This window comes from Bactrocera neohumeralis, chromosome 5 (assembly GCF_024586455.1).
Source record: "Bactrocera neohumeralis isolate Rockhampton chromosome 5, APGP_CSIRO_Bneo_wtdbg2-racon-allhic-juicebox.fasta_v2, whole genome shotgun sequence".
Lineage (NCBI taxonomy): Eukaryota > Metazoa > Arthropoda > Insecta > Diptera > Tephritidae > Bactrocera > Bactrocera neohumeralis.
Window position 1 is genome coordinate 54275124 of NC_065922.1, and position 10999 is coordinate 54286122.

Genomic DNA, 10999 nt, shown 5'->3' on the forward strand with positions numbered 1-10999 from the left:
TCACACTATCGAACCGGTAACGAATTATTCGAGGACCTTTTCATATGATATACTACTGTGATCAAATTGAAAGGTGAATTTTAATTTATACTTCGCGTGTTTTTCTAATCAGTATTTTTTTTCTGTAAGTTAATAGTACTGTTAGTGGCGTCTGTGCTAAATTTCACGTCAAAATATTCATTAGTCGTTTTGTGAGGCTCTAAAGGTGAATTCTTCGATTTTTTCTCTGTCTGAACAAGGAAGTGCGATAATGCACCATCTCATACTGCGTTGGTTATACGTAATCATTTCGCCACATTTTCAACTAATATCGTACCTTAACCACCGCATTCGCCTGATTTCTCCTTCTTCTTAATTGGCGTAGACACCGCTTACGCGATTATAGCCGAGTTAACAACAGCCTGATTTACCTTCGTTTAACTTCTGGCTATTCAGCAAATTCACTTGACCACTCCGAGGACACCGTTTTGACTCAATTGTGGATATAAAAACTGAATCGAAGAAGGCTCTGTTGGCCATCACGGCGAAGGATTTTTCCTAGTGCTATGATGACTGAAAAATTCGTTGGCATAAGTGTATTGCAGCGGAAGGGATTACTTTGAAGGAAATGAAATGGACAAAATTCACCTTTCAATTTGATTACATTATTAAATACATTACTCTAGATGGAGAATATGTTGTAAAATACAGCCAGATCATTTAAAGGTGCGTTAATTCATTGATGGACGACTCATGGACTTTTCAGCACATCTTGAATTAATTTTTTTGATATAATAGAGCACATTACTCACGACTTGTTTGTGACTTGCTGATTATCATGCTTCTTTCTACTGAGTTAAGAATTCAGAAGTAAAGCGCTCTTTTTCGAACAAAATCATCTCATCATCATCATTTATTGCTCTTTACATTGCGATGAACTGTATAAACTTTATAAAAAGTCGGCTTAGCTCTAACATATCATCTAATTCGATACAAAACCGGCAAATCTGAAATTAAGAAATGTAGAGAAGGCGCTTCTTTGCGTTGAAAAATGAAGTATGTACAATGTATTATATGTAAATTTCTAAAAAAATACATATGTCTTTTCCGCTTGCGTTATTAAATCCCTACCTACCAAAGCCAATAAAACCACCAAATCTTTCACGGTTTTCCATTTCTTTATTTCTTCAATATTTTCAACCAAACTTTCATATCTCTTTTCCATAAAATGTTTTCATATTTCTTTAGCAATCGCTTTTTGTTGTTACTTATTTATATATGGCTGTCTAATAATCATTTATTATGCATAAAAATTACACATTTTCATATTTCATATTTATGCGTTGTAATAAATTACGCGTTGAGTTTAGAATTCGAAACCAAGCAACTTTTCCATATCTAACGCTTTCCGAAAGAAAACTCATCAAAAACAATGCAAAAATAACTTTCCGCCAAACTAATTAAGAAAGTTTCACATACTATATATTAATTTTATGTTTATCTTAACTCATATTTATCAACGCCAAATGGCAACAGTATCAACGAAATTTTGTATACACATATATGTATGTACGTATATATTATATATTATATGTATGTGTGTAACTATATTTATATAAATAGAAATAACTTAATTTAATGAGAAGCTCATAAATTATTGCATAAAGAGGAGATAAGGAACTAACGAGCGTCAAATCGTTGTACGAAATAAGTTCTAGTTCAGCGTTTATCTGAAAATATATATGCATGTAAATAATTATGTATATAGTATATACTAGTAGAATTATATGGGTTTCCATATATATAATCTCTATAACTACTTCATTATTTTCAGTTTCAATATATTTAATAAACTTGATATAATAACCGAGGAAGAAGTAAAAAAATTAAATTTTAAATTCGAAAAATTAAAATTCAAAAATTGAAAATTTTAAATTTCGAAAATTGAAAATAGAAAGTTTTTGAAGAACTAATATCGGTTTGTTATTGTAAATATTAAAGAAATAAATTCGAAAATCCAAAAATGAAATTTCGAAATTCGAAAAATTAAAATTCAAAAATCGAAAATTTTAAAATTCGAAAATTAAAAATAAAAAGTTTTTGAAGAACTAATATCGGTTTGTTATTGTAAATATTAAAGAAATAAATTCGAAAATTAAAAATTCGAAAATCCAAAAATGAAAATTTGAAATTCGAAAATCGGAAATTGAAAGTTAGAAAATACAAAGTTTTTGAAGAATTAATATCGATTTGTTATAGTAAATATTGTCTATGTTCGCCATATTTTTATTTTTTTTTTTATTTTAGCAACCATCTTCCTAATCTCATTATAAGAGTTCTCTACGAGAGTGCATAGCATAAGATCTCGTTCTAAAATGTTCTCCAAATATCCGATGACTGTTTGAAACAGATCCTAAGGTGCTAAGATATATGTATTTGTCCCGATGGAGCTATAATCATATGCTCTTCAAAACTCTTTCCCACACTCTAAAACTGCCTCCAACCAAGAATTGGGATTAAAACAACGGAAGCCATAATGCTTTGTTTAGGTTGATTGCAATTTGGTGTTGCTTGTCTAAACACCGTCGTAATATGAGGCAAATGCATATTTAACACTAACTTGATAATGGATCCGATCTACAGAGATCTATTTAAAGACTAAAATAATCCATGCTCTTGGGATGTAGTGTCTTGATAATGAAACCGGTCTTCAGAGGCCTATTTAAAGACTAGAATAATCCATGCTCTTGAGATGTAGTGTCTTGATAATGAAACCGGTCTTCAGAGACCTATTTAAAGACTAGAATAATCCATGCTCTTGGGAGGTAGTGTTTTTATGTATTTCTCGCTCAAAACTTATACTCCAACTGTTATGAAATAATTTTTCAATCCGCCCTCATATTGCTCCTCATTATGAACAGATGAGTCGCAGGGATACTTCCAGTATTGACAACAGGAATTTAGAATCAAGTTTCTCCCGTATTAAAATGTATAAAAAAATTTTGAAATGTTTCTGAATCTAAACATTTAATTTAGTCGGGAGATGAAGATTTGAAATCAGCAAAGATGAACTATCGTTAAATAAATATAAGAAGCTTAACCATTTTATAAGTATTATACGATAAAGTGGCGAACATACATATTTTATCTAGATTAAAAATTCAAATTAATTTTAATGAAAAATCCTCTAGAAAATTTACCACTTCTTACCCGTCAATGGCACTTCTCGCACTTTCCGTGTTAATTTGTTCATATCCTATATATTCTATAATTTATTTTATTATTTCTATTTTGAATTTCATTACTATTGAGATTTTTTAATAAGCTCAAACTTTCCTATTCATAGCCTCACTCGGATTTTAATGCACCAGCAATTTGTTGTTAGGAAAACCTCTAAACCTAATGTATGACTATAATTATATGTATATATGTATATAGTAAATGCATATTTTTATGGGTATATACAATTTACATAAAAGTTTAGGTGAATTATAATGATGATTTATATTTTTACACTCAACAATGATTTTCAAAATTTAAGTAGTCTTTTAGAAAAATTAAAAATTTAGTAAATAAAAGAGTTGTTTATAGTTAAAAGTTAATAAACAATCCTACTTCAATAAGAGCCAGTCAGAATATTAAAAAAATCATCCCTGGTTACCGCTATCTACTTAAAAGTTTTAGAGTGAAAGCATGCTTAAAACTACTCCTCAGACTCTCTTGCATCCAGAAAAATCTTAAGCTGGCAAGAGATCGTTGATATACATATGTATATGTATATGCATTATTAATGGTAAGGATGAAGTTAATGTCATAACATATCAATCGTCCAGCAAAGCCGTGCCTCAAACCACAGAGCATATGATCAATACATCATTGGGATGAACCATTCACGATCCAATAATATCAAGAAATGGATCTACCAAAGGGATGACAACATCAGGTGTATTGACTCAATTATGTTAATTTTTGTGAGGGTATCCCAAGTATCTACCTCTGACTTGTTTAACTCTCGGAGAGTTAAAGGTATAAAATCCCGGATGGCGTGCTCTCTTCACCCTATCGAAATGGTGAAGTGCTTGGGCCTCATACTCGATAAAAATCTTTCATGGAAACCCAGTGTTGAGGAGAGGATGAGGAACGCATTATATTGTTGTAAAGGAGCTATCATTATTGGTCTCTCGCCAAAAGCTTTTCACTTTCTTCTAACGAAAACTTTGTAAAACAAATATGGTGTATTTGTCTGGTGGCATCAGTGGTACACTACTGCAACACCAACAACGACACACAATACCATTTTAAATATAGCACACGTGAACATAGCCAACTTTTGCATTACACCCTTACCCAAAATCCCAACAGGATTGGAACGAGAAGTTGTTTCGCGGTGTACATGTTTTCGGACGTTGGATCTATTAACCTCGCATGAGCACAGCAAGCTTTCGCCAGCACCATCACTTGTGGACTTGCGAAATCTTTCTGGATCAGAGAGACCCATTAAACTACTCGCTCTTAGCAAGGTTCACAAAGCCGCAATGGTAGGTGTCCTAACTGTCCACTGTCCCATTTTCTTGCGGTGCGACTAAAGATTTTGGAGGATGCAAATTATCAGAGTTCCAGGGAGGAAGAGGAGCTGGAAATTTCTAGACACTTTCTTCTCCATTGTTCAGCTTTCGCCAGACTAAAGTTGAAGCATATAAGTAAGTTGCCATACTTGCTACGTACCCGGTGAAACGGCTGGAATAGATATTAGCCGATAGATATTTTAAGTCTTCAACTGGTGTTGAGGTCGTTGAGACATTTCAAAAAAAGTTTCCCGATCTTGGAATATTTTTCTCGTAAACATTTAGTTATGCAAACGGCTCTTCATTTATCATACATTTGACCTTGATAGAAAATAATTGAGGTTTTGCACTACGACCTATGGTCTATTCTGCCCTCTCCTATAACACAAATGTTCAGAAAGGCCCAGTGCTCTCAATAATTCCAGGAGCTTGTTGGGCGCGACTGAGGTGATGTAATCCCTGATCACGGTGATAGAACCTAGGGCCTTGAGCCTGCTTCTACAAATTACTAGGTAATCTAGAATCAGGTGTTCTGGAGTTTCCTTTTGGAAAACGTGCGGTTTGTGCAAGAGGCTATGCCCTTGTTGGACAAGTGCTTCCTGAGCCTGCAGTTCCCTGTATAGAGCGCTACCTGCTACCAATGCCGTTCTTTCCCACCTCTCTCCTCCGTGCGGAGCAACTTCTTTATTGTGTGGGGCCTCACCGGCTCCATCATCCTGGAAACTTTAAAACTTTTAATTAATCTCTGATTGGCTCTTACAATTTACAAAAAGGTTTAAAAATTGTTAGAACGTCTAGAATGAAATAAAGTAATGTTCACTTATTGGATCGCACATTTAAATTTGGTTGAGACCTATTTATATACATGTATATGTGCTCTTATGTATTTATATGTATATTTAAGTATGTATGTATGTATTTACAAAAATTTTCAATTCCTGCAGAAGTTCATCTTGTATACAAATTTTCGAAAAAGCAATTGTTTTCACATTTTATTTTTTCCTAATTAGTTTCGTGTTTTGTTATTTCAAAGAAGTCCGGCTTCCGGTCATTATTTGCAGTCCTTAAGGGCTATGTGCTTGTTTTCAAATACATTTAATATTCGTTTGAATTTTTGTTTCGCACATTGCTAGAATAATATATAAAACGCTTCTATGTATGTGTGTATGTGCTTATGTTCATGTTTCGTTTTTGTTTACAATTTAGGTTATGCTTTTATAGTTAAGGTTATGTTTTTAACGCATTTTCGCATTTTTTAATGCAAAATTTTTTCTTTCTTTGCTTTTTAATAATGTTTTTTTTTAATATTCATTCTGAACTACGTTTTATTTGTTGATGTATACTAATTTCAGTGCTTTCTATTTTCATTTAGTTGCTTTAATGCTATTTGTACTCTCTGTTTTCATTCTATTAAAGTTCACCAAACACAATTTTGCTTTTATTGTTTTTTTTTTCTATTTTAACAAAACGAAATCAAAATGGTTTAAGCAATTAATTTTAAACATAATTTTTTTAAACTGGAGAATAAGCAATTAATTGTCAACATTAGGGTGGTTTAAAATTTTTATTAAATTTATTACTAGAATTTTGAGTCGAAAATATTGAGTGGCAGATTTTTTACATGTTTTCTCATTGTGAGCGAATAGCAATAAAATTGTTATATGTATGTGTGTATATAAAAAGTATAGTAAACACAGATCATATTCTTTTCAAATGCTTTTTTCAACATATTGCCTTCTTTTATTTATATAAAAATTTTTGAGTAATAAATTAAGCATTGTATAGGAATAAAAATAAAACAGAATTAAAAAAAATACAAAATTGCTTAACAAATAAACTAATTTCAAATGCAGCATCGAACTATGACGAACATCCTCAAGATTTGGAACACATTTTTCTCTTACATCTTCTTCTTTAGAGAGTAGACACCAAAAGAACACAACTTATTCTTCAATTATCATATGTACATTTCTCGCACAGTGTCTCTGTATCCAATGTTCATATACTCTTCTTCAAACTCTTTTGTGCTTTGATCTCACTTGGATTCAAACCGAATTTTCGATTATTATTTTACTTCGACTAGCGGACAATATAATTAATGTATGTATATAACTGGTCTGTGGTTGAAGGTCTGTAATGTGAAGCGATCTAAAGCATTGCCTGTAAGATATTGCAGCCAAAAGCTGAGCCTCTGGTTTTACTCATTTTAAATGTTATTCTCTACGATCCTTTTGAATCACTTTCAACAAAATTTTTTAAATTAGGTGGAAAATACAAAATCTCTACTAAGTTTAAATTCATATAATGCTTCTAAACAATATTTTCATACTTCAGTTCAACTGATTCTGAAATTTGCTACCGAAGGGCACTAATACGTAAAGACAGAAATCCTTCATTACTACCTAACCTCTAGTTGCTTCTATGAATACATTTTTTTTTCGAAAATTGCCACTCATGAGGTAAACTCATATTCAAAATGGTCGTAAACAATGCATGGATTTGCGAAAATAAACTCTTTTTCGAATAGCGATTCCGCAGCTGGAAGGCTCTCCTTTTCGGCGTAGACATGGGTAGACATCGCTTACGCGGTTATAGACGAAGGAAATAGGCTGGAAGGCTATTCATGTAAATATGTGAAAATCGAAAAAGGTGTTACGGTGTAGTAATTTTCAAAAAATTTGCGGGAAGTTAAAAAAATGTATTTATTTAATTTCGAAAATTTTTATTTATAAAGTTTTTTATAATATTCAGGGGACTCACAACTTGTTGGAATACATCAAAAATGAGTTTACGCAAAAACTCCTAAAATGTAAAACCGTCATCATTGAGAACTCAACTGGGACAGAATTGGAAGAAATATTAATGAAAACATGTATCTATAGTTAATTTGAAAACTCTCTCTAAAGTTGAAAAATATACTCTCTGCAACTAGAAATCCCTAATTAAAGATGAAATTGTCAAAAAAAAATCTTTATCCTCGGCCGCTATAACTTCACAGCTTTAATACCCTTCATAAATACAAAAGATTCCATACAAGAACTTAATTGTGGTCTATCAGTTTGTATGGCAGCTCTATTCTATGTATAGTACTACAAATTAAACAATTTATTCAACGATTTTTCTGTTGCCCTGGACAATAACCCTTGCCAAATTTCGTGAAGATAACTCATTAAATAACAAGTAAGGAAGGGTTAAGTTCGGGTGTCACCGAACATTTTATACTCTCGCATTATAAAGTGATAATCGAGATTTCATTATACGTCATTTACATATTTTTCAAATACCGTATTTTTGTAAAGTTTTATTCCGCTATCATCATTGGTTCCTAATGTACTATATATTATACAGAGAAAAAGATCCATACAAAAACGTTATATTTTTGATCGGTGGTTGTAAACCGATTTCACCCATATTTCGTACATGTCATCAGGGTGTTAAGAAAATATTATATACCGAATTTCATTGAAATCGGTATAGTAGTTCCTGAGATATGGTTTTTGGTCCATAAGTGGGCGAGGCCACGCCCATTTTCAATTTTTAAAAAAAGCCTGGGTGCAGCTTCCTTCTGCAATTTCTTCCGTAAATTTAGTGTTTCTGACGTTTTTTGTTAGTCCGTTAACGCACTTTTAGTGATTTTCAACATAACCTTTGTATGGGAGGTGGGCGTGGTTATTATCCGATTTCTTCCATTTTTGAACTGTATATGGAAATGCCTGAAGAAAACGACTCTGTAGAGTTTGGTTGACATAGCTATAGTAGTTTCCGAGATACGTACAAAAAACTTAGTAGGGGACGGGGCCACGCCCACTTTTCCAAAAAAATTGCGCCCAAATATGCCCCTCCCTAATGCAATCTCTTGTGCCAAATCTCACTTTATTATCTTTATTTATGGCTTAGTTAAGACACTTTATAGGTTTTCGGTTTCCGCCATTTTGTGGGCGTGGCAGTTGGCCGATTTTGCCCATCTTCGAACTTAACCTTCTTATGGAGCCAAGAAATAGGTGTACCAAGTTTCATCATGATATCTCAATTTTTACTCAAGTTACAGCTTGCACGGACGGACGGACAGACGGACAGACAGACATCCGGATTTCGACTCTACTCGTCACCCTGATCACTTTGGTATATATAACCCTATATCTGACTCTTTTAGTTTTAGGACTTACAAACAGCCGTTATGTGGACAAAACTATAATACTCTCCTTAGCAACATTGTTGCGAGAGTATAAAAAGTTATCCATACAAATGCCCACTTCCCGTTGTTCGGTTTGAATGACAGCCATGTGATTAGCGATCAGATCAGAACAATCTTTCCAGAGACTGTATAGCTGACTTGGGCAATATTTTATGCCAAATTCCGTGAAGTTATTTTATCAAATAAAAAGATTTCCATACAAAAACATGATTTTGATCGGTCAGTTGGTATGGCAGCTATATCGTATTTTGGTGAGATCAGAAAAAGTTCTTAAGAGATTGCATCGTTGGCTCGGACAGTAACTCATGTGAAGATAGCTCGTCAAATACAAAAGTGTTCCATACATGCAGCTACTTCCCCTCGTTCAGTTTGTATGACAGCTATGCACTATATGTATATGCTAAAGTGGTCTGATATTGGCGTTTCTGAGGAATGAGCATGATCTTGCGGAGAAAAGAATGTGTGCAAAACTTCAGACCGATAGCTTAAATACTGAGAGTTTGAGTATATATAGACAGACGTACCGACAAACATATTTTATGTTAGTATAGACATTTTCAATAATTTTTGTATCTATAATCGAAATAAGTTGATTAAATGAATTTCATGCCTATTAAATCAACATGGAAATATTGCCAACCGATGTTCAGTGCTTTTGAATATAAGCAAAGAGTTCTTGAGTGTCTGATCACCAGATTTGACTTCCATCACTGTTATTTCTGGTGAAAAACGTAATGTAGCCCAAAAAATTTCAGATTTTTAACGAGTTCAAAGCAATCATTTACATCGAATTGATCGATGTTCCCAACAATATTCTCGAAAAGTTACGGAAAACGCCAATTAAGGGGACCACTTGATAGCTTTTGTATTCAAAACATATTCGAAATCAATTGAGAGTGCCAAATTAATTAAAAATATCGCAAATTTTGAGGACGATAGTTTTTTGAATTTCTTGAATGTTTTTACACCGACAGAAAGGTTGTACACCGTGAATATTATATACTATAGTACCATACCACCCCTATATGATATAATAATTAGACTATAGTAGGACATCCCTAAGAAGGAGCAATATGTTCAGTGAATTGTTCACGCAAGTGAAGAAAGTTCTCTAAACGCCATTCACTTGAGAGTGGCCAGAAACGATCTCTTTACATATGACGCAAGCAGCTCACGACTTCCGGTCTTTGACCAAGTATCTTCTGGGCCAAAAAATATCCGTTTGAAGGCGATCTAAAATTAGAAAGCGAAACATCCCTACTCAGGGTTTTGGGACGCGCCACGTAAAAACACACTCAATGAAAAGAAACTCGGCTATATGTTTACGCCATATAAGAAAGAAGTTATTGAAAGTCTAAAGTCTATGCGGACAATCCCGGTTCGAATCAGGCCTTGTAGCAAAACCAGTCTAAATTCTTTAACTAGTCATCCAAAAATTGAACTCATCCGATGATCCATCTGAGACATAACCATGGCCAACATTTGAAAGAGATAATCTTTAAAAAATGAAAGCAAAAGAATCTTCTTTCGAATGATAACAAGCATTCTCCATTAAATTTGAAGTTTCTGAGTTTTTTCTTTAGGGAACCTTGAAGCGGATCACCCTTTATAACTACTTTAGAGGGATATTCCTAAACCTTTGTTATCAATAGATACTTAACGAAATCGTATAGCCACTACTAATAGTATATAAGTGTATATATAATATAATATACTCATATACACTTCAAAAATGTGTACATAATGTACATATGTACGTATGTATAAAGCATCTGCCAGCTAAACGCTGAAAACGAAAGGCAAAAAACTGCAATTTATTTCGCACATTCGCACACACACAGTCTTACTTGTGTACCTAGATAAGTGTAATGAATTATTAAGCACAAAAGAATATGCAATAATAGTACATACTAAATATATATGTATGTATGCATGTATAAATACACATCTGCATACATGAGTATATACATACATACATATATAAATATGTATCTGAAAAAGTGAAGCAAAACAATTGCAAGCGAATAATGCATGAAGAAAAAAAGTGAAAAAGCAAATCGATAAACAAGCGCATGTAGGTAGATATAAATAAAAACATAAACTCAACTGACCTTCACCTATAAATTGCCAAGCTGCCGGCCGGCCGGCGTGTACGCCCCACAACACAGAGAAAAGGACAACACCAACAACTACATATGTATGTATATACGCGAGCCGGACGCGAGTATCAGGCGAGCGATTATGCATCATGCACGGCGCT

The 10999-nt window shown here is 33.3% G+C and overlaps 1 long non-coding RNA gene across 1 annotated transcript; it reads right to left on the minus strand.

The window, feature by feature from the left end:
* Positions 1 to 1138: 1138 nt before the first annotated feature.
* LOC126758424 (uncharacterized) lies at positions 1139 to 7880 on the minus strand. Its single transcript, XR_007666848.1, has 2 exons — positions 2769 to 7880; positions 1139 to 2697 (listed from the first exon to the last, which is right to left on the minus strand). It is a non-coding gene; the product is annotated as an uncharacterized LOC126758424 (long non-coding RNA).
* Positions 7881 to 10999: the final 3119 nt, after the last annotated feature.